Genomic DNA, 22834 nt, shown 5'->3' on the forward strand with positions numbered 1-22834 from the left:
TGGTGATAGGGAAAGAACCAATGAGTAAGTAGAATGACTGAGAATATTCCACGAAGCAGACATGTGAGCTTTGCGAAGCAAGTTGACTGAATGCAAAACAACTTTGGGTAGGGAGAATGTTGCCGGGGGCATTCGCGCTTACTAGCACCACGGACAGCGCTTTGCTTATACTCATGCCTGGGTGGTCCTGACCAGCTCCAGACAGAATTCTAAAGCTTCACACTTGATCTTCCAAAGCCCCTTTTCTCCCATCAAGTAGAAAGAACATTATGGGAGCTCAATGGATTTCTTTGAAAAACCAACCTGCTCAACCTGGTTTTCAAATATGATTGGATTTTATCTAATATTCTCTGTATAAAGAATATTATATAGTCTATATTTAGAAGAAGAGAAATCAAACTTATTGTGTACTCTGTACCAAGTGCTTTACAACTGTTGTTTCATTTAACACTCATAAAACTCCTCTGTGGCATGTGTCCATATTGCAATTTTACAGACAAGCTGAAAGGATCAGAGAAGTTGAGTGACTTGTATAGTAGCTAATCATGGTTGGAGGTGGGTATAACTTGTGCGACTTTTTACCCTTTATACTACATAGTGTTTTTTTTTTTTTAGCAGCTGTCATGGTAGGCTTAACTGGAAAAAAGTAATAAACTGGCTTATAATTATTTTTCAGTCTACACTGTGTTTTCCAGATGGCTCACTTCACAGCACACCCTTAACAGACTTCAAAGATGACATTTCACATGTAATACAATAGCACATTTGTCTTGGACAATAGAGTGAGATTATGAAACATTTTTACCTCTCTTTGAAACCCAGCTGTCTCTAGGGTGAAACACAATCTGTTGTTAATGATTTAAACACATTTAAAAGATGAAGTGGATGGGAACATAGTGGGCAGCTGAAACTTGGAAGTGTCAGAGCCATGTCTTTTAATAAGGTGAAGAATTTATAATGAGAAGAAAGAGAAAGTTAATGGTAAATTGGCATAGAATTTTGCAGGTTAGTGGAAGGGAATGAGTAGTATCCATTCCAATGTTGCACATAACTCAGATCACTAGTAATAATATTTTTATATTCTAGTTGGTGAAATTGTCTGTATATGACCTCGCTATAAAAGTATGAATAGATCTGCCATCCTCTTTTTCCTCAACAAGGTGGCTGAGCTGCAGATGCAGATATGCAGTTCTTTGTGAAGACCCTCACGGGCAAGACCATCACCCTTGAGGTCGAGCCCAGTTACACCACTGAGAATTTCAAAGCCAAAATTCAAGACAAGGAGGGTATCCCACCTGACCAGCAGCATCTGATATTTGCTGGCAAGCAGCTGGAGGATGGTCGCACTCTCTCAGACTACAACATCCAAAAACAGTCCACCATGCACCTGGTTCTGCACCTGCAAGGTGGCATTATTGAGCCTTCCCTCTGCCAGCTCACCTAGAAATATAGCTGCAACAAGGTGATCTGCCACAAGTGCTATGCTTGCCTGCACCCCTGTGCTGTCAACTGCCACAAGAAGAAGTGTGGTCACACCAACAGCCTGCGCCCCAAGAAGGTCAAATAAGGCTCTTCCTTCCTTGGAGGGCAGCCTCCTGCCCAGGCCCCATGGCCCTGGAGCCTTAATAAAGTGTCCCTTTCATTGACTAGAAAAAAAAGTATGAATAGAACTAGTCAACTGGCCAACAGAAACAGCAACCTAACCTTGCCCTCATTTATGCACACTTTTGCATATGGTTAGGTCTAAGATAGTGTTTATAAGTGAGAAGAGAAGGAAATTCATAGTCTCTTTTGGGGATTTTAAAAATTTTTTATGATACACCTTCCCATGAGGAGGTTTGATTTTCTCCACTTTATAATTTGGGATTTATTGCTCCATGATCCACAGTATATCCACTTCTGTATTCCCATGTGTTTTTCAAGATTAATTGAATGGTGGACTTGTTCATCATTTTAGCATCTGTATTAATTTGCTAGGGCTGCCATAACAAAATACCACAGACTGAGTAGCTTAAACAACAAATATTTATTTTTTCAGAGTTTTAACTTCTCCTAAGGCCTGTCTTCTTTTTTTTTTTTTGAAATGGAGTCTCACTCTGTCGCCCAGGCTGGAGTGCAGTGGCCGGATCTCAGCTCACTGCAAGCTCCGCCTCCCGGGTTTATGCCATTCTCCTGCCTCAGCCTCCCGAGTAGCTGGGACTACAGGCGCCCGCCACCTCGCCCAGCTAGTTTTTTTTTGTATTTTTTAGTAGCGGGGTTTCACCATGTTAGCCAGGATGGTCTTGATCTCCTGACCTCGTGATCCGCCCTTCTCGGCCTCCCAAAGTGCTGGGATTACAGGCTTGAGCCACACCCGGCCAGGCCTCTCTTCTTGACTTGCAGATGGCCATCCTGCTACTGCCTCTTCACATAGTCATCCTTCTGTGCACACATGCCCCTGGATCTCTTGTGTGTGTCCAAATTTCCTCCTCTTTTGAGGACACCAGTCAGATTGGATTAGGGCCCACCCCAGTGGCCTTATTTAACTTAGTCACTTCTTTTTTTTTTTTTTTTTTTTTTTTTGAGACGGAGTCTCGCTCTGTCGCCCAGGCTGGAGTGCAGTGGCCGGATCTCAGCTCACTGCAAGCTCCGCCTCCCGGGTTCCCGCCATTCTCCTGCCTCAGCCTCCCGAGTAGCTGGGACTACAGGCGCCCGCCACCACGCCCGGCTAGTTTTTTGTATTTTTTTTAGTAGAGACGGGGTTTCACCGTATTAGCCAGTATGGTCTCGATCTCCTGACCTCGTGATCCGCCCGTCTCGGCCACTTAGTCACTTCTTTAAGGGCTCTATTTCCAAATACAGTCAAATTGTGAGGTATTGGGGTTAGGACTTTAACATAAGAATTTTGAGGTGACAGAATTTGCCCATAACAACAGCATCTTAATTTTTACACATTTTACTTTTCATTTCTTTTAAAACTGTTATTAATAATTTATTCATTTGAATAAGGATTAAAATAAGGCTAGGACATTGAAATTGGTTGAAATTGCTACCAGTCTCTTGTATCTCTCTCTCTCTCTCTTTTTTTCTTAATAAGGGACAGATTTTACCTTGTCGACCAGGCTGGAGTGCAGTAATGTGAGCAAGGGTCACTGCTGCCTTGAACTCCTGGGCTTAAGGGATCCTCCTGCCTCAGCCTCCAGAGTATCTGGGACTACAGGTGTTGGCCACCATGACTGGCTAATATTTTTACTTTTTTGTAGAGATGAAGTCTTGCCATCTGGCCCAGGCTGGTCTCGAACTCCTGGGCTCACACAGTTCTTTCACCTCAGCCTCCCAAAGTGCTGGATTACAAGTGTGAACCACTGCAGCTGGCCTCTTGTTTCCTTTAATCTACAGTTTCCCCCTTTTGCCTTTTTTTTTCTTTCAATTTATCTGTTGCAGATATCGGCTTTTTCTGTAGTTTTCTAAAGCTTGGATTTTACTAAATGCTTCTTTATGATGACACTTAACATTTTTCTTTGTCATTTGTATTTCTCATATTTTATTATTTAGGCCTAGAGTCTGTATGTAATTCAGGTTTGCTATTTGGGCAAAAGTATTTAATAAGTGGTATTATGTACTTTCACCAAGAGACACATAATATGATTGTCTCTTTCCATGATTCTAGCAGCCATGGATAATTATTTCATAGATGATTATTTTCTTGGAGGTGGCAAAATGGTGATATTCTAATTTTACTATCCCTTCATTTACTAGCCGGAATGTCTTTTTAAATTTTCTATCTATCTATCTATCTATTATTATTTGAGACAGAGTCTTGTGCTGTCACCCAGGCTGGAGTGCAGTGGTGTGATCATAGCTCACTGTAACTTACAACTCCCAGGCTCAAGTGTTTCTCCCACCTCAGCTTCCCCAATAGCTAGTACTACAGGCACACACCACCTGGCTAATTTTTAAATTTTTTGTAGAGATGAGGGTCTTGCTTTTTTGTGCAGGCTGGTGTCAAACTCCTGGGCTCAAGTGATCCTCCTTCTTCAGCCTCCCAAAGTGTTGGGATTACAGACATAAGCCACTGTACCTGGCCTGGAATATTTCTATATAGAAAGTTCTCTTCATTATCTACTTGATTGCCTTCAGGTATATATAAGAAAGACAGGATAAGCCACTAGATTTTGAAATGCATTTATAAATTTTCAAAATAATGAGTTGAGTCTCTAGCATCTTTCAAAGGTGACTAATGATTTTAACATTATTACTATAAACCTATAGATTTAAACATAATTGTTGTGTTTCAACCCATTATAGTTATTACTCCTGTTGATGATCAAGCTCTATCTTTGGCCAGTGGGAGCCTCTGCAAATTGATTTCTGAATCTTTTTGACATGGAACTATTAGTCTTTGACAAAATCTTTGATTTCTGATATGACAATCTATTCCAGTTCTATCTTATACACTTCCAGTCCTATATATAATATTAACTATTTTTCAAAGAATTGCTGGTTTTATTTTTAGTGGGAAATGGTATGTAAAATAAGGAAGTCGTCCAGGCGCGGTGGCTCACACCTGTAATCCCAGCACTTTGGGAGGCCGAGGAGGGCAGATCACAAGGTCAGGAGTTCGAGACCAGCCTGGCTAATATGGTGAAACCCTGTCTCTACTAAAAACAAACAAAATTAGCTGGGCGTGGTGGCACATGCCTGTAGTCCCAGCTACTTGGGAGGCCGAAGCAGAAAAAAGTAAATAAAATAAGGAAGTCTGCCTATATGGGTTATCCACTTCTTTTTTAGGACTTAGCCTACCCCTTTCACACAAACCCAACTGAATTCGGACTCTCTATGTGCTAGGCAAGTTTGAGCTTTTTCAGGTATATACACGGGGTTTACTGAACTCTGGCATAGAATAGTTTATTTCTTCATTTTATCAAGTTTTGTCCTATCATTGAAATTCATTCTTGAATAAAGTTATTATATATAGTTCAGTTACAGCAGAGATCTCATTTTGAAAAATTATGTCAACATTGGGTTGTGTACGTTGTCACATCAGTAATGTACAGTTCTCATTTGCCAGAAATTTTTGTATGAACAACATATTGAAGTTACTAAGTTAATGAATTCTGCCAGGGTATTGATATATATTTGTTTATTATAAGTGTTTAAAAACAAAGGGAACCTTTTAAAGTTGAAGATGATTTAATAGGCTGTTGCATGCAAAGAGATGTTGCATTAGTAACCAAACTGAAGCTACTGCTGAAACAACTTTATGCTTGAGTTACATATGTTGATGGCAACCAATAATTATTTGTGAAATTTCTGTATCCAGACTCTCTTCTGCTCTACTTTTAATGGATCTAGTGTTAATGTTAGAATCTAGTGCATTTCACAACTGTTGCTATTATAGATAGAATATCAGGAGGGATAGTGAGGTATTGAGTTAGATGAAAACATTTTCTAAAAGTATCTCACGCCTGTAATCCCAGCACTTTGGGAGGCTGTGGCGGGTGGATCACCTGAGGTCAGGAGTTTGAGACCAGCCTGACCAACATGGTAAATCCCCATCTCTACTAAAAATACAAAAATTAGCTGGAGGTGGGGGTGGGCAACTGTAATCCCAGCTATCCAGGAAGCTGAGGCAGGAGAATTGCTTGAACCCAGGAGGCAGAGGTTGAGTTTTTCCCACAGCTTTGGATCCTGATGACTTTTTTTTTTATTGTTACTTTCAACTTCCTTGCCTTGACTGAAGCCATACTTACATATTACTGATAACATGTGCCATGGGCCAGGCTTGGTGGCTCACGTCTATAATCCAGCACTTTGGGAGGCCGAGGCGGGCGGATCACCTGAGGTCAGCAGTTCAGACCAACCTGGCCAATATGGTGAAACCCTGTCTCTACTAAAAACACAAAAATTAGCTGGGCTTGGTGGTGGATGTCTGTAATCCCAGCTATTTAGGAGGCTGAGGGAGGAGAATCGCTTGAACCTGGGAGGCAGAGGTTGCAGTGAGCCAAGATCAGGCCACTGCACTCCAGCCTGGGTGACAGAGCAAGACTTCATCTAAAAACAAACAAAAACATAATCCATGTATGTGACGTAAAGAGTACTAACATGTTTATATCCTCCTATTTCAATCTACTTTTACTTCATCTGCATTTTTAGCAATAATGTGAACATGAAATCTTAAATAATTAGCTATCTGTAATATATTTACTCATCCACTCAAAATATTGGGCCCCCCAATAAACATCATACACTATATTCTAGGTACAGGTGATAAACAATTCAGAGAGTATTAATTTCAAAACATGGTAAGTGCCACGAAATAAAAATCCTGGATGCTATGTAAGTGCATAGTGAGAGAGCTGATCTGGTCTGGTAGTTGAGGGAATCAAGAGATATTTGAGTTGAGGTCTGCAGTATTATAGAAAATTAGCTAATCAAAAGAGAGGCAGTCTTTCCAAGGAAGGGCATGTGAGTCAGAAGAAACTGCATGTGGCAAGCTCTGAGTGGGATAAAACATGGACACATTGAAGGAATTGTGACTGGAGCATAGGGATGGAGGAAAATATTGTAGCTAGCTGAGAAATAAGCATGGAAAAATGTTGTAGAGTTGTATAGGCCATGTTAAGGACTTTTGTCTTTATCTTAAGGAGAAGCCATTGATGTGTTTATGAAGACACATGATGTGATCAGATTTTCAGTTAAATTTAAAAAATACTTGGAATGCATTTTGGAGAATGGTTTGGGGGAGAGGCAAGAGTGAATTCTGTGAGCCAGTATTTCAGAGGATGTGTTATGGTAGCTTGGACTAAAGTGCCTGAGCCAAGATGGAGAGAAGTAGACTGCTTTAAGGTATATTTGAAGAATAACATCAACAGCGCTTAGCAATGAACTGGAGATGGAAGGTGAGGGAAGGGAAGGTGTTAGGCAGATTTTTACAATGAGAGGTTGGTGATCATGGCCATCAAGATAGGGAATGCTGGATAAGAATGTAGTTTAAGGTGAAGATTATGAGTTCAGGTTCAGCAAAACTGAACTTGAGACATGGTGAATGATATATCAAGATGCAGATATCCAGTGAAAGTTAGAGAGAGTGGTCTAGAGCTCAGGGAGGAGTGTGTATCCCTAATTTAGACTAATTTACACTAACAGATATAATAATGCAATTTTCTTTATACTGAAATGCAGATATTTGAGTATAGAAAATGAGCAGACATTTGAATATAGAAGAAAGATTTGTTTTTTTCAGAAAAAGAATAGTAAAGTATAAGCAATAATATTTAATCCTAGGAATTAATTCCAAACCCTTTTTTAAAAAACTTTTATTTTAAGGTCAGGGGTACATGTGCAGGTTTGTTACATAGGTTAAACTTCTGTCATGGGGGTTTGTTGCACAGATTGTTTCATCACCCAGCTATTAAGCCTAGTACTCATTAGTTATTTTTCCTGATGTTATCCCTCCTCCCAGCTTATACCTTCTGATAGGCCCCAGTGTGTGTTGTTCCCCTCTGTGTGTCCATGTGTTCTCATCATTTATCTCCCACTTATAAGTGAGAACATGTGGTATTTGGTTTTCTCTTCCTGCATTAGTTTGCTAAGGATAATGGCTTCCAGCTCCATCCATGTCCCTGCAAAAAGACATGCTCTTGTTCTTTTTTTATGGCTGTGTAGTATTCCATGGTGTATATGTACCACATTTTCTTTATCCAGTCTATTATTGATGGCATTTATGTTGATTCAATTTTTTTGGCTATTGTGAATACTATTGCAATGAACATACACATACAAGTGTCTTCATAATAGAATGATTTATATTCCTTTGGGTATATACCCAGTAATGGGATTGCTGGGTTGAATGGTATTTCTGTCTTTAGGTCTTTGAGGAATCATCACACCATCCTCCACAATGGTTGAACCAATTTACACTCCCACGAAGAGTGTCTAAGTGTTCCTTTTTCTCCACTACCTCAACAGCATCTGTTATTTTTTTGACTTTTTAATAATAGCCATTCTGACTTGTGTGAGATAGTATATCCTTGTGGTTTTGATTTGCATTTTTCTAATGATCAGTGATGTTGAGCTTTTCTTCCTATGATTGTTAGCCACATGTATGTCTTCTTTTGAACAGTGTCTGTTCATGTCCTTTGCCCATTTTTTAGTATGGGTGTTTTACTCTTGTAAATTTGTTTAAGGTCTTTATAGATGCTAGATATTAGACCTTTATCAGATGCATAGTTTAAACAATTTTTCTCCCATTCTGTAGGTTGTCTGTTTACTCTGTTGATAATTTCTGTTACTGTGCAGAAGATTTTTAGTTTAATTAGATTCCATTTGTCAATTTTTGCTTTTGATGCAATTGTTCGTTGTGTCTTCCTCATGAAATCTTTGCCTGTGCCTATATTCTGAATGGTATTCCCTAGATTGTCTTCCAGGGTTTTGATAGTTTTGGGTTTTACATTTAAGTCTTTACTCTATCTTGAGTTAATTTTTGTATATGTGTAAGGAAGGGGTCCAGATTTAATCTTCTGCATATGGCTAGCCAGTTATCTCAGCACCATTTATTGAATAGGGAATCTGTTCTCCATTGCTTGTTTTTGTCAGGTTTGTTGAAGATCAGATAGTCGGAGGTGTGTGGTCTTATTTCTGGGTTCTCTATTGTGTTCCATTAGTCTGTGTCTGTTTTTTTTTTTATTTTTAAAATTTATTTTTATTTATTTATTTATTTATTTATTTTTACCAGTGCCATGTTGTTTTGGTTGCTGTAGCCCTGTAGTATAGTTTGAAGTCAGGTAATGTGATGCCTCCAGCTTTGTTCTTTCTGCTTAGGATTGCCTTGGACAATTAGGGCTCTTTTTTGGTTCCATATGAATTTTAAAATAGTTTTTTCTAGTTCTATGAAAAGGTTCAATGGTAGTTTTGTAGGTATAGCATTGAATCTATAAATTGCTTTGTCCAATATGGTCATTTTCACAATACTGTTTCTTCCTATACATGAGCATGGAATGTTTTTCCATTTGTTTATGTTATCTCTGATTTCCTTGAGCAGTAGTTTATAGTTCTCCTTGTAGAGATTTTTCACTTCCTGGTTAGCTGTATTCCTAGGCATTTTATTCTTTTTCTGGCAATTTTGAATGGGGATTTGCTCCTAATTTGGTTCTGGGCTTGACTGTTGTTAGTGCATTGGAATGCTAGTAATTTTTGCATATTGATTTTGTATCCTGAGACTTTGCTGAAGTTGTTTATCAGCTTAAGAAGCTTTTGGGCTGAGACAATCGGGTCTTCTAGATGTAGGATCATGTCATCTGCAAACAAAGATAGTTTGACTTTCTCTCTTCCTATTTGGATGCCCTTTATTTCTTTCTCTTGCCTGACTGCCCTGGCCAGAATATTCAATACTATGTTGAATAGAAGTGGTGACAGAGGGCATCCTTGTCTTGTGCCAGTTTTCAAGGGGAATGCTTCCAGCTCTTGCCCATTCAGTATGATGTTGGCTGTGGGCTTGTCATAGATGGCTCTTATTATTTTGAGGTATGTTCCTTCAATACCTAGTTTATTAAAAGTTTTTTAACATGAATGGACGTTGAACTTTATTGAGGGCCTTTTCTGCATCTATTGAAGTAATTATGTGGTTTTTGTTTTAGTTCTGTTTATGTGATGAGTCATATATATTGATTTGCATATACTGACTCAATTTTGCATCTCAGGGATAAAGCCTACTTGATTGTGGTGGATAAGGTTTTTGAGGTGTTACTGGATTCAGTTTGCCAGTATTTTGTTGAGGATTTTTGCATTAGTGTTCATCAAGGATATTGGCTTGAAGTATTTCTTTTTTGTTGTATCTCTGTTAGGTTTCAGTATAAGGATGATGCTGGCCTCATAGAATAAATTAGGGAGGAGTCCCTCCTCCTCGTTTTTTTGAAATAGTTCAGTAGGAATGGTGCCAGTTCTTCCTTATACATCTGGTAGAATTCAACTGTGAATACCTATGGTCCTGGGCTTTTTTTGGTTGGTAGGCTATTAATTACTGCCTCAGTTTCAGAGCTTCTTATTGGTCTGTTCAGTGATTCGATTTCTCCCTGGTTTAGTCTTTGGAGGGTGTAGTTTCCAGGAATTTGTCAATTTCTTCTAGATATTCTAGTTTATGTGCGTAGAGGTGTTCATGATATTTCCTGATTGTTGTTTGTATATACGTGGGGTCAGTGGTAATATCCCCCTTGTCATTTCTGATTGTGTTTATTTGAATCTTCTCTCTTTCCTTCTTTATTCATCTAGCTAGTGGTATATCTATTTTTATTATTTTTTTCACAAAACCAACTCTTGGATTTGTAGATCTTTTGAATTGTTTTTGTGTCTCTATCTCTTTCAGTTCAGTTCTGATTTTGGTTATCTCTTGTCTTTTGCTAGCTTTGGGATTTGTTTGCTCTTGGTTCTCTAGTTCTTTAGTTGTGATGCTAGATTGGTAACTTGAGATCATTCTAACTTTTTGATGTGGACAGGCATTTAGTGCTAGAAATTTCCCTCTTAACACTACCTTAGCTTTGTCCCAGAGATTCTGGTATGTTGCATCTTTTGTTCTCATTAGTTTCAAAGAACTTCTTGATTTCTACCTTAATTTAATTGTTTACCCAAGAGTCATTCAGGAGCAGGCATTTCACTTTCCATGTAATTGTATGGTTTTGAGTGAATTTCTTAGTATTGATCTCTAATTTGATTGTGCTGTGGTCTGGGAGACTGTTACGATTTCAGTTCTTTTGCATTTGCTGGGGAGTGTTTTACTTCCAATTATGTGATCAATTTTAGAATATGTGCCATGTGGTAATGAGAAGAATGTATATTCTCTTGTTTTTCACTGGAGAGTTTTATATATATCTATCAGGTTCATTTGATCCAGTGTTGAGTTCAGGTCCTGAATAACTTTGTTAATTTTCTGTCTTGGTGATCTAATATTGTCACTGGGGTGTTAAAGTCTCCCACTATTATTTTGTGGGAGTCTAAGTCTCTTTGAAGGTCTCTAAGGACATGATTATGAATCTGGGTGTTCCTGTGTTGGGTGCATATATATTTAGGATAGTTAATTTTTCTCATTGAATTGAACCCTTTACCATTATGTAATGCCCTTCTTTGTCTCTTTTGTTCTTGTTAGTTTAACGTCTGTTTTGTCAGAAGCTAGGATTGGAACCCTGCTTTTTGCTGATTTCCATTTGCTTGATATATTTTTCTCCAACCTTTTATTTTGAGGCTATCTCATTGCATGTGAGATGGATCTCTTGAAGACAGCATACCAATGTGTCTTGGCTCTTTATCCAACTTGCCACTCTGTCTTCTAATTGGTGCATTTAGCCCATTTACATTTAACGTTATGATCCTGTCATCAGGATGCCAGCTGGTTGTTTTGCAGACTTGTTTTTGTGGTTGCTTTATAGTGTTACTGATTTATGCACTTCAGTGTGTTTTCATAGTGGCTGGTAATGGTCTTTCCTTTCCATATTTAGTGCTTCCTTCAGGAGCTCTTGTAAGGTAGGTCTGGTGGTAACTAATTCCTTCAGCATTTGCTTGTCTGCAAAGGATCTTATTTTTCCTTTACTTATGAAACTTAGTTTGGCCAGATACAAAATTCTGGGTTGGAGTTTCTTGTGTTTAAAAACGTTGAATATTGGCCTCCAATCACTTCTGGCTTTAGGGTTTCAGCTGAGAGGTCTGCTGTTAGTCTGATGGGGTTCCCTTTGTGACCTGGCTTTTCTCTGGCTGCGTTTAACATTTGTTCTTTCATTTTGACCTTAGAGAATATGACGATTATGTGTCTTGGGGATGATCTTATTATGGAGTATCTTACTGGGGTTCTCTGCATTTCCTGAACTTGAATGTTGGCCTCTCTGGCTAGGATGGGGAAGTTCTCATAGATAATATCTCAAAATATGTTTTCCAAGTTGGTTCCACTATCTTCCATCTTTTTCAGGTACACCAATGAATTGTAGATGTGGTCTCTATACAATATTTCTAGAAGGTTTTGTTTATTCATTTTTATTTTTATTTCTCTATTCTTGTCTGCTTTTCTAATTTTGGAAAGGTAGTCTTCAAGCTTGGAAATTCTCTCCTTCACTTCGTCTATTCTGTTATTAATACTTGTAGTTGCATTATGAAATTTTTGGGGCTGGGAGTGGTGGCTGACACCTGTAATCCCAGCACTTCTTTGGGAGGCTGAGGCAGGTGGATCATTTGAGGTCAGGAGTTTGAGGCCAGTCTGGCCAATGTGGTGAAACCTCACTGCTACTAAAAATGACAAAAAAAACCAAAACCAAAACAAAACAAAAACATAGCTGGGCATGGTGGCACATGCCTGTAACCCCAGCTACTGGAGAGATTGAGGCAGAAGAATTGCTTGAACCTGGGAGACGAAGGTTGCAGTGAACCGAGATCATGTCACTGCACTCCAGCCTGGATGAGTTGAGACTCTGTCTCAAAAACAAACCTACACATTTTGTGTTTTTAGCTCTATCAAGTCAGTTACATTCTTCTGTATTCTAGCTATTTTATCTGTAAGCCCCTCCAATGTTTTACTATAATTTTTAGTTCCTTTGCCTTTTGTTACAACATACTCCTATAGCTCTGTGAACTTCATTCCTATCCATATTCTGAATTCTGCTTCTATCATTTCAGCCATCTCAGCCTCAGCCTGGTACTGAACCCTTGCCAGAGAGGTAATGTGGTCCTTTGGAGGAAAGAAGGTACTCTGACTTTTTGAGTTTTCAGTGTTCTTGTGCTGATTATTTCTCATCTTTGTGGGCTTATCTACCTTCAATCTTTGAGGTTGCTGACAATTGGATTTTTTTTTCTTTTATCCTATTTGATGACCTTGAAGGTTTGATTGTGGTATAAGGTCGATTCAACCAACTGGCTTTGTATCTGCAAGATTTTAGGGTGCCATCCCAACTCCTCGACTGTATGCTCTGACTCTGGATGACTTGTATTGGGCCTCAGCTTTGTTCTCTGGTTCCTTGAGGTTTGGAGTCTACTTTGCTGGGGGGACCAAGGTGTGGCAGCTCCAGCTGAGTGCTAGTGGTTTCAGGGGTGCCTGCTTCCCTGTGAGCATTCACCATGCCAGTGGAGGCAATGCATTTTTGTGGGGAACGGGGGGCTCCTGCTATAGGCTCTCTGTGCTTTTGCAGTGGAGGTGGTGTTGGTTTGGGTGAGGCACTGGCCAGTGCAGATCTGAGTGCCTTCTTGGTCACCTGCAAGCGAGAGGGATTGCTCAGGGTGTGGGAGGATCCTCTGTTTTCCATGCAGCATTACCACAAGAGTGAGGCACTTTCAGCAGCAGGGCTTACTGGCTGTGTGCCACTAAGGTTCTGTCTGCAATGGTGGTAGGCAGAGGTCAAGGGGCGTACTTCACTCCTGTATGCTGGTGAGGCAAGTAAAGCAAAATCCACCTGTGCAGACATGTGCCTGCAAAGTGATGTGGGGAGTTGCCATGGGCTCAGAGGAAGCTGCAGTATGGGGAACAAACACATGGGCTGGTGTGCAGCAGTAAAGGCTGTCTTGCTGGAGTTCTCCACTGGTCAGGCATGGCCTACTGGTGCAGAAGCTATTCTGTGGACCACCACAGCACCCAAGATGTCCCTGAAAGAGGCTAGCAGACCAAGGAGTGCTCAGGTTGCACCAGCCCTGACTGATGTGCAAGACCACTCTGCAGAGATTAGGTCTGAATATTCCCCTAGGGCCAAAGTCTCTTATGGGAGCAAGTTGAGCCTAGAGGGATCGCCATCCCTGTCCATGCTCTGCTATAGACACTCCTGCTAAACCTTCTGGGCTCCACATCAGCTGGCTTGCTGCTCCACCACTTTGCTTGTCTCCTGGGGGCTCCACCCGAGAGAGATGTGGGTCAGCAGTTGCTCCCCAGGATGGAGAGTCTGTGCTGTGGGCCCAAGCCGGGGGCTCCCTGTCTGGTGACGAGCAGTTGAGGGGTGAGGTGGGACCTGTGGGAGATGGACTGGCCTCCTCTCCTTGGGTCAACTGCTGCTTATTGGAGGTGTGGATAAGACACTTAGGGTCCTTGCTCCTTTATTAGTCAGAGGGTAGCAAGGACAGTTCCATTGCAGAGGTAGTGGCAGAGAGGCTTTCAGTTGTCCCTGGCAGCTCTGTCCAGGGAGTGGCTGAGTTGCTATTGGCTTGATAGCTCTGGTGGGGTGTGGCTAGAGGTCCAGGCCTGGAGGACCTGCTTGTTGAGGAGATATGGGAATGGGCACCCACATAACACTCTGTCCACTTATCCACAGGGCTGCTGTAGTATGCTGGGGACCTGCTCCAGTCCCTAGTCACTTCAGATTTTCCAGTACATGGAGGTATCACCAGTGAAAGCTGTGAAACAGCAAAGATGGCGGCCTTCCTCTTTCTCTGGGAGCTCCGTCCCTGGGAAATACAGGCCTGTTGCTGGCCCGAACACACCTGTAGGACATGGCTGAATACACTAGTTGGGAGACCTCACCCAGTCAGGAGGAATGGGATCAGGGACCTGTTTTAAAAGTAGTCTGGCCACATTTTCATAGAGCAGTTGTGCCATGCTGGGGGTATGCTTTAGCCCCTGATCACCTCAGACACTCTGAAGTCCAAAGGCTGGAATGGCTAATTTGCTTAAACAACAAATATGGTGGGCTACTCCTCTCCCTGGGACAAAGGTCCCATGGAGGTCTGAAACTTCTGTCAGTCAGAGAACACCAGTTGGGGTAACCAGAGACCCCAGTTGGGAGACTACCCAGTGACGAGGAATGGGATTGGGGACCTGCTAAAAAAAAGTAGTGTGGCGACATTTTTGTCGGGCAGCTGTTCTGTGCTGGGGTACCCCTTCCACCCTGGTTGGCTTAAGCTCTCCAAAGCCTGAAGGCTGGAATGGCTAAGTTGCCCAAACAGCAAAGATGGCAGTCTGCCCCTCCCTCTGGGAGCTCTGTCCCAGGGAGTTTTCAAATCTCTGTCAGCTGGAGAACACTGGCAGGCATGGCTGGAGGCCCCAGTTGGGAGGTCCCGCCTGGTAAGGATAAATAGGATCGGGGACCCACTTAAAGCAGCAATCTGGCCACATTTTGATAGAGCAACTGTGCTGTGGGATCTCTTTCACCGCTGATTAGTTTGGACTCTCCAAAGCCCAAAGGCCATAATAGCTATGTTGCCCAAACAGCAGAGATGGGGGCCTGCCCCTCCTCCTGGGAGCTTTTTACCAGGGAGGCACAATGTTGCTACTGGTGACTAGCTGGAATTCCAAGCCAGTGGGTCTTATCCTGTGAGGTGCTGTGGAAGTGTGGCCTGTAGACCTTCTCTGCTGATCTCGCTGGATTCAGCCTCTTTCCTGGGGTATGTATGGGAGTCTAACCTCCTGGGGTATGTTTGGGGGTCTAACCTCCAGCTTGGCAAGAGTCGCAGCTACTTTTGCCCAGACACCCAGAAAGCTGGAGTATCTAAAACTCTTGGGTGTCCGTGCATGCCTGAGTGGCTGCTCTGCTGAGACTCCACGTAGCTGTCTGTGTCAGACTGAAGGCCTTAATGGAGTGAGTTAACAAGGGGATCTCCTGATCTGAGAGTTGCAAAGATCTGTGAGAACAGTGTAGGTTCCCAAGGCTGCACATTCACTCACCACTTCTCTGGGAAGGGGAGCTTCCCTTGACTCCATGTCTCTCCCAGGTGGGCTGTCTTCCTGCCTTGATTTGCTCTGGTCTCCGTGGGTCAAGTTGTTTCCTTGATTAGTTCCAATGCAAGTACCTTAATGTTTCACTTGAAGGTGCTGTATTTAGTCACCCCTTTCACCCCTCCCTGTGAGAGTCACACACATTAACTGCTTCTAGTTGGCCATCTTGGCCACTCCTGCCCTAAACCTTTCTAGCCAAAAACAAAACAAAACAAAACAAAACAAAACAAAACATTAATAACATGTTGATCCACCTCTTCTCTCTCTTTAAATTTAATCACTCTGAATTTTTTAACATTTCTTTACATTGTTAAGCTGTTTTATTTTAAAAATTGTAGGTCCAGCTCTTCCTGGATTACTTTTATATAAGAAACATATCTCAAGAAATAAATAAAATTCACATTCAGATGCAGAAGAATGTATTGGGAAAAATTCAGAGGACAGGATAAAAACACTCAGAAACAATGCCAGGAGAAGGTGTTTATCACATAATATAGCTGATAAGAGTCGCTCAAAAATTTTTCTCTCTCTCTTCATTCTTACCAAAGATAGAAAGTGAACAAAATAATATTAGTATTAGAAAAAAATCTAAAAATAATAACCTTTCTGAATGAAGACTGCTTTTTTCATGGTTACTCTTTTTGGGGTACAGTTCTATGTTGATTTATTCAATTTATCAAATAGCCATTCAACAAATATTTATTGAGTGTCTGTTATGTCACAGGCACTCTTTTTGGTCCTTAAAATACCTCAGTGACAAAGAGTAAAAGATTCCTGTTCATGGCTCTTACATTCCAGGAGGGATAGCAATTTCTGTTGTGAAGTTAATCACACAACAGAAATGCGAAATGATATTGATGCTGTAGGGAAAGGAAAAATAAATGAAATAAATTAAAAAAGAAATGTGACATAATATTTAAAAGAGGCTATATTTTATTGAATAAAAATAAAAGAGACTATGTTTTATTGAATATGCTCCCTGTTTTATATCATAAAACATACAAGATCTGGCTTTTAAGAAATCAATATCTTCATCAATATCTTCATTCAGACTAATCTAGATTAGATTACTCTGAATCTAATCACGTAGAGACTTGTCTGACAAATCCAGATATTTTGGATGTTCTTTTTTTTTTTTTTTTTTTTTTTTTTTGAGACGGAGACGGAGTCTCGCTCTGTGGCCTGGGCTGGAGTGCAGTGGCCGGATCTCAGCTCACTGCAAGCTCCGCCTCCCGGGTTCACGCCATTCTCCTGCCTCAGCCTCCCGAGTAGCTGGGACTACAGGCGCCTGCCACCTCGCCCGGCTAGTTTTTTGTCTTTTTTAGTAGAGACGGGGTTTCACTGTGTTAGCCAGGATGGTCTCGATCTCCTGACCTTGTGATCCGCCCGCCTCGGCCTCCCAAAGTGCTGGAATTACAGGCTTGAGCCACCGCGCCGGGCCAATATTTTGGATGTTCTGCAGGACTATTTGTCAGGACATTTCACAGGATTCCAAGACAGAATATTGGTGTCCATGCTATGATGATTACTCAGCTCCTCCCATCTGATAAAATATTGATTTCTTATAAATATAAAACATATAAACACATTTAAAATATTTTTTGTTATATGAGTGAATCAATAATAAAACCATTATCTCAGTAATCATAAACTGATTTCAAAGTGATTGTTCATCTCAGAAAAACCTTGGCAGAGTCAAAATAAAAGTTTCAAAATACAGAACTTAGTATTGAGTTCTGTAATTTTACAAAATTAAGGTAGTGTTAGGTTTCTAATTTTGCGATTCACATGTTAAATGAATATTCAAAACTCAGTAGCTAATACTAGCTAGGGTTTTAAACAAGACATAATTAAAATGAAAGTTTAAAAAAAGAATAATAAACTTCGGTATCATCATGATGGCAGTTTTAGGATTTTAATTTTGATGCCCTAGTCTCAAATTTGTATTTAATGTGGTTATATAGCTAGGCAGTGCTGAAGTGAAAGTTTCAGAACAAATTAAAATCAAAAGTTAAGAAAAAAATATGAAGGCAATTTTAGGGTGTTTAATTTGGCAGTGTAGTTTCAAAGTAGTACCTGAAACTTACTAGCGAAGTATCAGATTCATTTATAAAACAATGTGACTGCTCTTTCTGTATGGTTTGTGAAACATTTATGCAATGTCACTTCAGAAAACTCTGCCATTATAGACTTGAATTGATTAAGGATATCCACTCCTTTCCTTGGCATGATACAAATAAATTACTAAAGTATAATAGTGACAATGATAAATATGTGACAATACCACCATATTACTATGAAACACAGATTGATTATGGTATAATACAATTTAGCATCTCCATATTTTTGAAAATGAACTTGTTTCTCTATCTGGCTTAATTTGGGACAATTTGGACATCAAAAAGAATGACAATGCAACTTAAACCATACAAAAATAAAATAATCCAAGGGATGGTAGTGAAAGTCTTCTTTCTAGAAGAATCGCAGCTAATATACACAGAATGAATCTTAGAATTAGAAAATCAGTATATATATATATATATATATATATAGTGATTTTAATTAATTAATTTTTTTTTTGAGACGGAGTCTTGTTGTGTCACCTAGGCTGGAGTGCAGTGGCACGATCTTGCAAGCTCCGCCTCTCGGGTTCACGCCATTCTCCTGCTTCAGCTTCCCTAGTAGCTGGGACTACAGGCGCCCGCCACCTCGCCCGGCTAATTTTTTGTATTTTTAGTAGAGACGGGGTTTTGCTGTGTTAGCCAGGATGGTCTCGATCTCCTGACCTCGTGATCCACCCACCTCAGCCTCCCAGAGTGCTGGGATTACAGGCGTGAGCCACCGCGCCCTGCCGAAAATCACTATATTTTGATCCCCTTCCCCAAAGGGTGACAAAACCATTGGTAGACAGTGGTTGGGGAACAGAATAGTTTCAGGATATCACTCCATAGATTTATTTATTAATTAAAAAGAGAAAATGTGCTTTGAGAGAGAGAGAAAGCTATTACCGTCTTTACCAAATAGAAGAGCCTGATCATGTGTGGTCTGAAGTTTATTTAAATGGGATTCCTGATGGAATGTTTAGTCTGAATGCAATCACATAGAGACTTGTCTGACAAATCCAGATTTTTTGGATGTTCTGCAGGACTATTTGCCACAACATTTCTATTTGCCATGACATTTCAAAGGATTCCAAGAGAGAATATTGGTGTCCACGCTATGATGATTCCTCAGCTCCTCTCATCTGATCTCTGTCCTGGCTTCCAGGACTTTCTTTGTGGTAGTTAGGGTGTGATATGTGCCACTGAGGCCCACACCGATTGCTGTATGTGCTGTTTGGGAAATCATCTTTCAGGGCTGTGTGATAAAAGAAGAGCCATGGGGAAATGTCTCTTCCAAATTTAATCTTTACATTATTAGAAAATATTTTAATAACCTGTTTTCAAATATTTTCTTATAATTTTCCATTTTCATATATTTATTGACAGTTTATTTTATCTTGTGTTTGTAATCACTAAGGTGTTAGTATTGTAATATTAATATTGCATGATTTAAATTAGGAAAAATGTGTTTTCTATTACAAAATGGATAGTGGATAATTTAAGTATAGAAAGTAATATTTTCTATATGGGACCATTTCACTCTCTGTAATCTCCTGAATTCTAATTCCCACCATAGTGAGCTATAACTTTACTAATCAGTTTTCTTACAATTGATTTAAGTCTATTTTGCTAGATCTAAAGACATAAAGCTAAAAGTTCTTGAAGAGAAGCACATTTTGTTACATTTATAACTTGAAATATCTGGTTTTAGTCAAAACTCACATGTCATACTGAAAAAAAGAAGGGAGGTGTTGTCTTTTCTTGAGGAGAGACTTCTCTGCAGTTAAACAGCTCACCACGTGTTTCGAGTACATAGACTATACACTTCCTCCTTTGTAATGTACATGTCAGCTTTTTGCTTGTAGAATTATCATTGGCATGGAGGTTATACAGGGAAAGTAGTGAAAAATGTAGCCAACACCAGGAACCTTAGAAAGTGTCTGAACTTCATCTTTTCTGTTGTTCCTTTGCCCTTAGGGGGTGAGTGTGAAAGAGTTTGGGCTAGGAAGAGATTGCTTCTTTTACTCTATTTACTTTGTACTTCCTATCTGGGTATTTGGCAATAAATGACTCATTCTCTTTGTTTGCCCTGGTGTTGAAAAATTTTCCCATATGCCAGAGAAAAAATGTTACAATGATACTATGTAAAGTTGTAAGAGGTGGAACAAGATGAGGTATGGACATAGAGAATGGAAGTTCAGCCCTTTAAAACTATTGGCAGAGTAGATTTTATGCAGGCTTCAGTTAAGTAGACCTGAATGTAAATTCAGCTCTGCAACTTACTAGGTAAGTGACTTTTGTCCTCTTTAAGATTTAATTTCCTCATTATAGGATATAATAATACAATTTTTCTTCTGAGGTAAGTATTAATTGAAATAGTATATGCACATTCTAGCATACAGTGATCCCCTAATAAATGGAAGTTATCATTAATACATTGCTAGGAAAAGAAAAACGTATCAGGGAACAAATGATGTAACTGTCTTATTGATAACAGGGGATGGATTCTTGTGGATAAAAAATTTATAATTGAATTTTCAAGGGGTCATTTCTTTCACCAGCTGTAGTTAGGTTTGCTCTTATGGTAACAAAGAACATGTCTGTTTACCTTCTTAAACCAGCATCATGGAACATTAATTAATAAACAGAATTCAATGTATTTGTGGGGCATTTTATTTTTTATGCAATCATTTGTATATATCACCTTCACAATGCATGCCACATTCTCAGACTGCCTATTAGGTTATTTTCTTAACATTTCTCTTCAAATTCACTCACCTTTTTAAAAACTTCATTGAAGTCTCACTTAAGCACATAATTTGTAAAATCATGGGTTTGTTGTACAAGTTATGTTTTTCTAATGCACTCTAAACCAAATACCTTAAGAGTTACACCAACAATCCATATACCACCCACAATCATCTCAAGTACCTCCAGTGCTTGTTACTGCACTTTGGAAAACACTAACATACATTATTCTCCTTAGTTTTTATAATAGTTATATGAGGTGAATAGAGAAGGCATAACTATACCCATTTTAAAGATGAGAAAAGCAGGTTCATGGATATAATCTCATAGTAAATTGCTAGAATTGGCCCTGAAACTCATGCTTTCTTTAGATCAACCCAGTGCTCTTACTGTAATTAATACCAAATTCTTTAAGGAAACTTAGAGCTAAAAGCAAAATTTTTTATATTTAGACCTGACTGTTTTGTGGTAACTTGAATATAGGTCAATATGAAAAAAAAAAAAAAAAGAGGAAACAAAGGAACTGAGAGCAGATCACCAAGTTGTGGTAGGTTAGCCTAAGATGGCTTTTGGTTTTCTCAGCCTTCTAGTAGTCACAGCTTTGTGTAATCCCTTCCACTTGAGTAACTTGCTCCTACCAATAGAATATGGCAGTAGAGTTGATGTCACCTCTCTGATAAGTTTACAGAAGATTGTGACCTCTGTCTTGCCAGAGTACTTCCTTTCTTGCTGGTTTTGATGAAGCAGGCTGCCATAGGAGAGAGGCTCACATGGCAGGGACCTGAGGGCAGACTCTGGCCAACAGCAAGCAGTAAACAGATGCCCTCAGTTCAACACCCCTCAAAGAAATGAATCCTACCAACAGTCAGTTGTGTTATCTGGGAAGCAAATCTTTCCCTAAGGGAGACTTCAGATGAGGCCCCAGCTTTGGTGGACACCTTGATTGCAGTCTTGTGAGAGACTGTGAAGCAGAGCTATTCTCAGAATCCATAGGTGTTTTAAGCTATGAGGTTTTTATTTTAGGGGGAGAGTGGTCATTTGTGATTCAGCTATGCATAAGTCTACAAGAGTCATTCCAGAAGTGATTGAGTGGAGGTAGAATCATGTGGCTGTGAGCCCCGGGCACTTGGCGTTCTGATAGAATTGTGACTTCTAACACTGGACACCCTTTCTTTCTCTCTTATTCTCCCATTTTTCTCCTTTCTCCTTTACCTCCCTTCCTTCCCTCTACTTTTTCCTGTACTTGTAATTAATAGAGCAGTTGGAAACACAAAAGGAATGTCTGTGTTTACAAAATGTCATTATTTATACTTTATATCCACAATGCCCTGCCTAGGGCTTCATGGCTGAGGTGCATCTGTAGAAGGTGCTCAACAAAGGCTTGGCTGTTGGTATTACTGAATCACTGTGGAGTTTATTCATTGTTGTCCATGCCATTTTGAATTTTCATTTTTTCATTTATGAGAGTGTCTTTATTCTTTTAAAGAGCTTTGTTTGTATCCTCATTTTTTCTCTCTCTCTGTTCCTCCACAGGCAATTTATAGCACTGATCTGTCATCAATACCACTTGCTGTCTTGGATGTGAAGATGATTTTTCCTGCAGGGATTCCCTCTACAAAATTAAAAACACTGGGTACGAGGAAATAATATTCATGCTTTAAATTGTCTTTTCTATTCACTACACCAGGGGTCCCCAACCTGTGGTGTAGTGAATAGAAAAGACAATTTAAAGCATGAATATTATTTCCTCGTACCCAGTGTTTTTAATTTTGTATCAGGCTGTGGCCTGTTAGAAACCAGGCTGTACGGCAGAAGGTGGGCAGCAGGTGAGCAAGCATTACTGCTTGAGTTCCGCCTCCTGTCAGATCAGCAGCGGCATTAGATTCTCATAGGAGCACAAACCCTATTATAAACTGCACATGCAAGGGATCTAGGTTGCGTGCCCTTTATGAGAATCTAACTAATGGCTGATGATCTGAGGTGGAACAATTTCAACCCAGAGCACCCCCCACCCACCTGCAGAAAAATTGACTTTTACAAAACCAGTCCCTGGTGCCAAAAAGGTTGGGGACCACCGCTGCACTACACTGCCTAAAAGATTTTCACTTTCACAGTATTGCTTGCTTCTGTTTTACATGCACAAGCACCTAAAGCTAGCCTTCTGGTAAATGGAGGGGCAGAGCAGATGGTGCAGGAGGAGTACATACGGACGAATTTGAATCACAATTTCCTCACTGTATGCCAGCAAAATTTAGTAATAGCACCTAAACATACAAATGCATATGTAAATGAGTCACACTATAAACACTTCTAACAAGTGCTGGCAAGTCAGATG

The sequence above is a fragment of the Trachypithecus francoisi genome, unplaced genomic scaffold (assembly GCF_009764315.1).
Source record: "Trachypithecus francoisi isolate TF-2019V2 unplaced genomic scaffold, Tfra_2.0 Lachesis_group16, whole genome shotgun sequence".
Taxonomy (NCBI): domain Eukaryota; kingdom Metazoa; phylum Chordata; class Mammalia; order Primates; family Cercopithecidae; genus Trachypithecus; species Trachypithecus francoisi.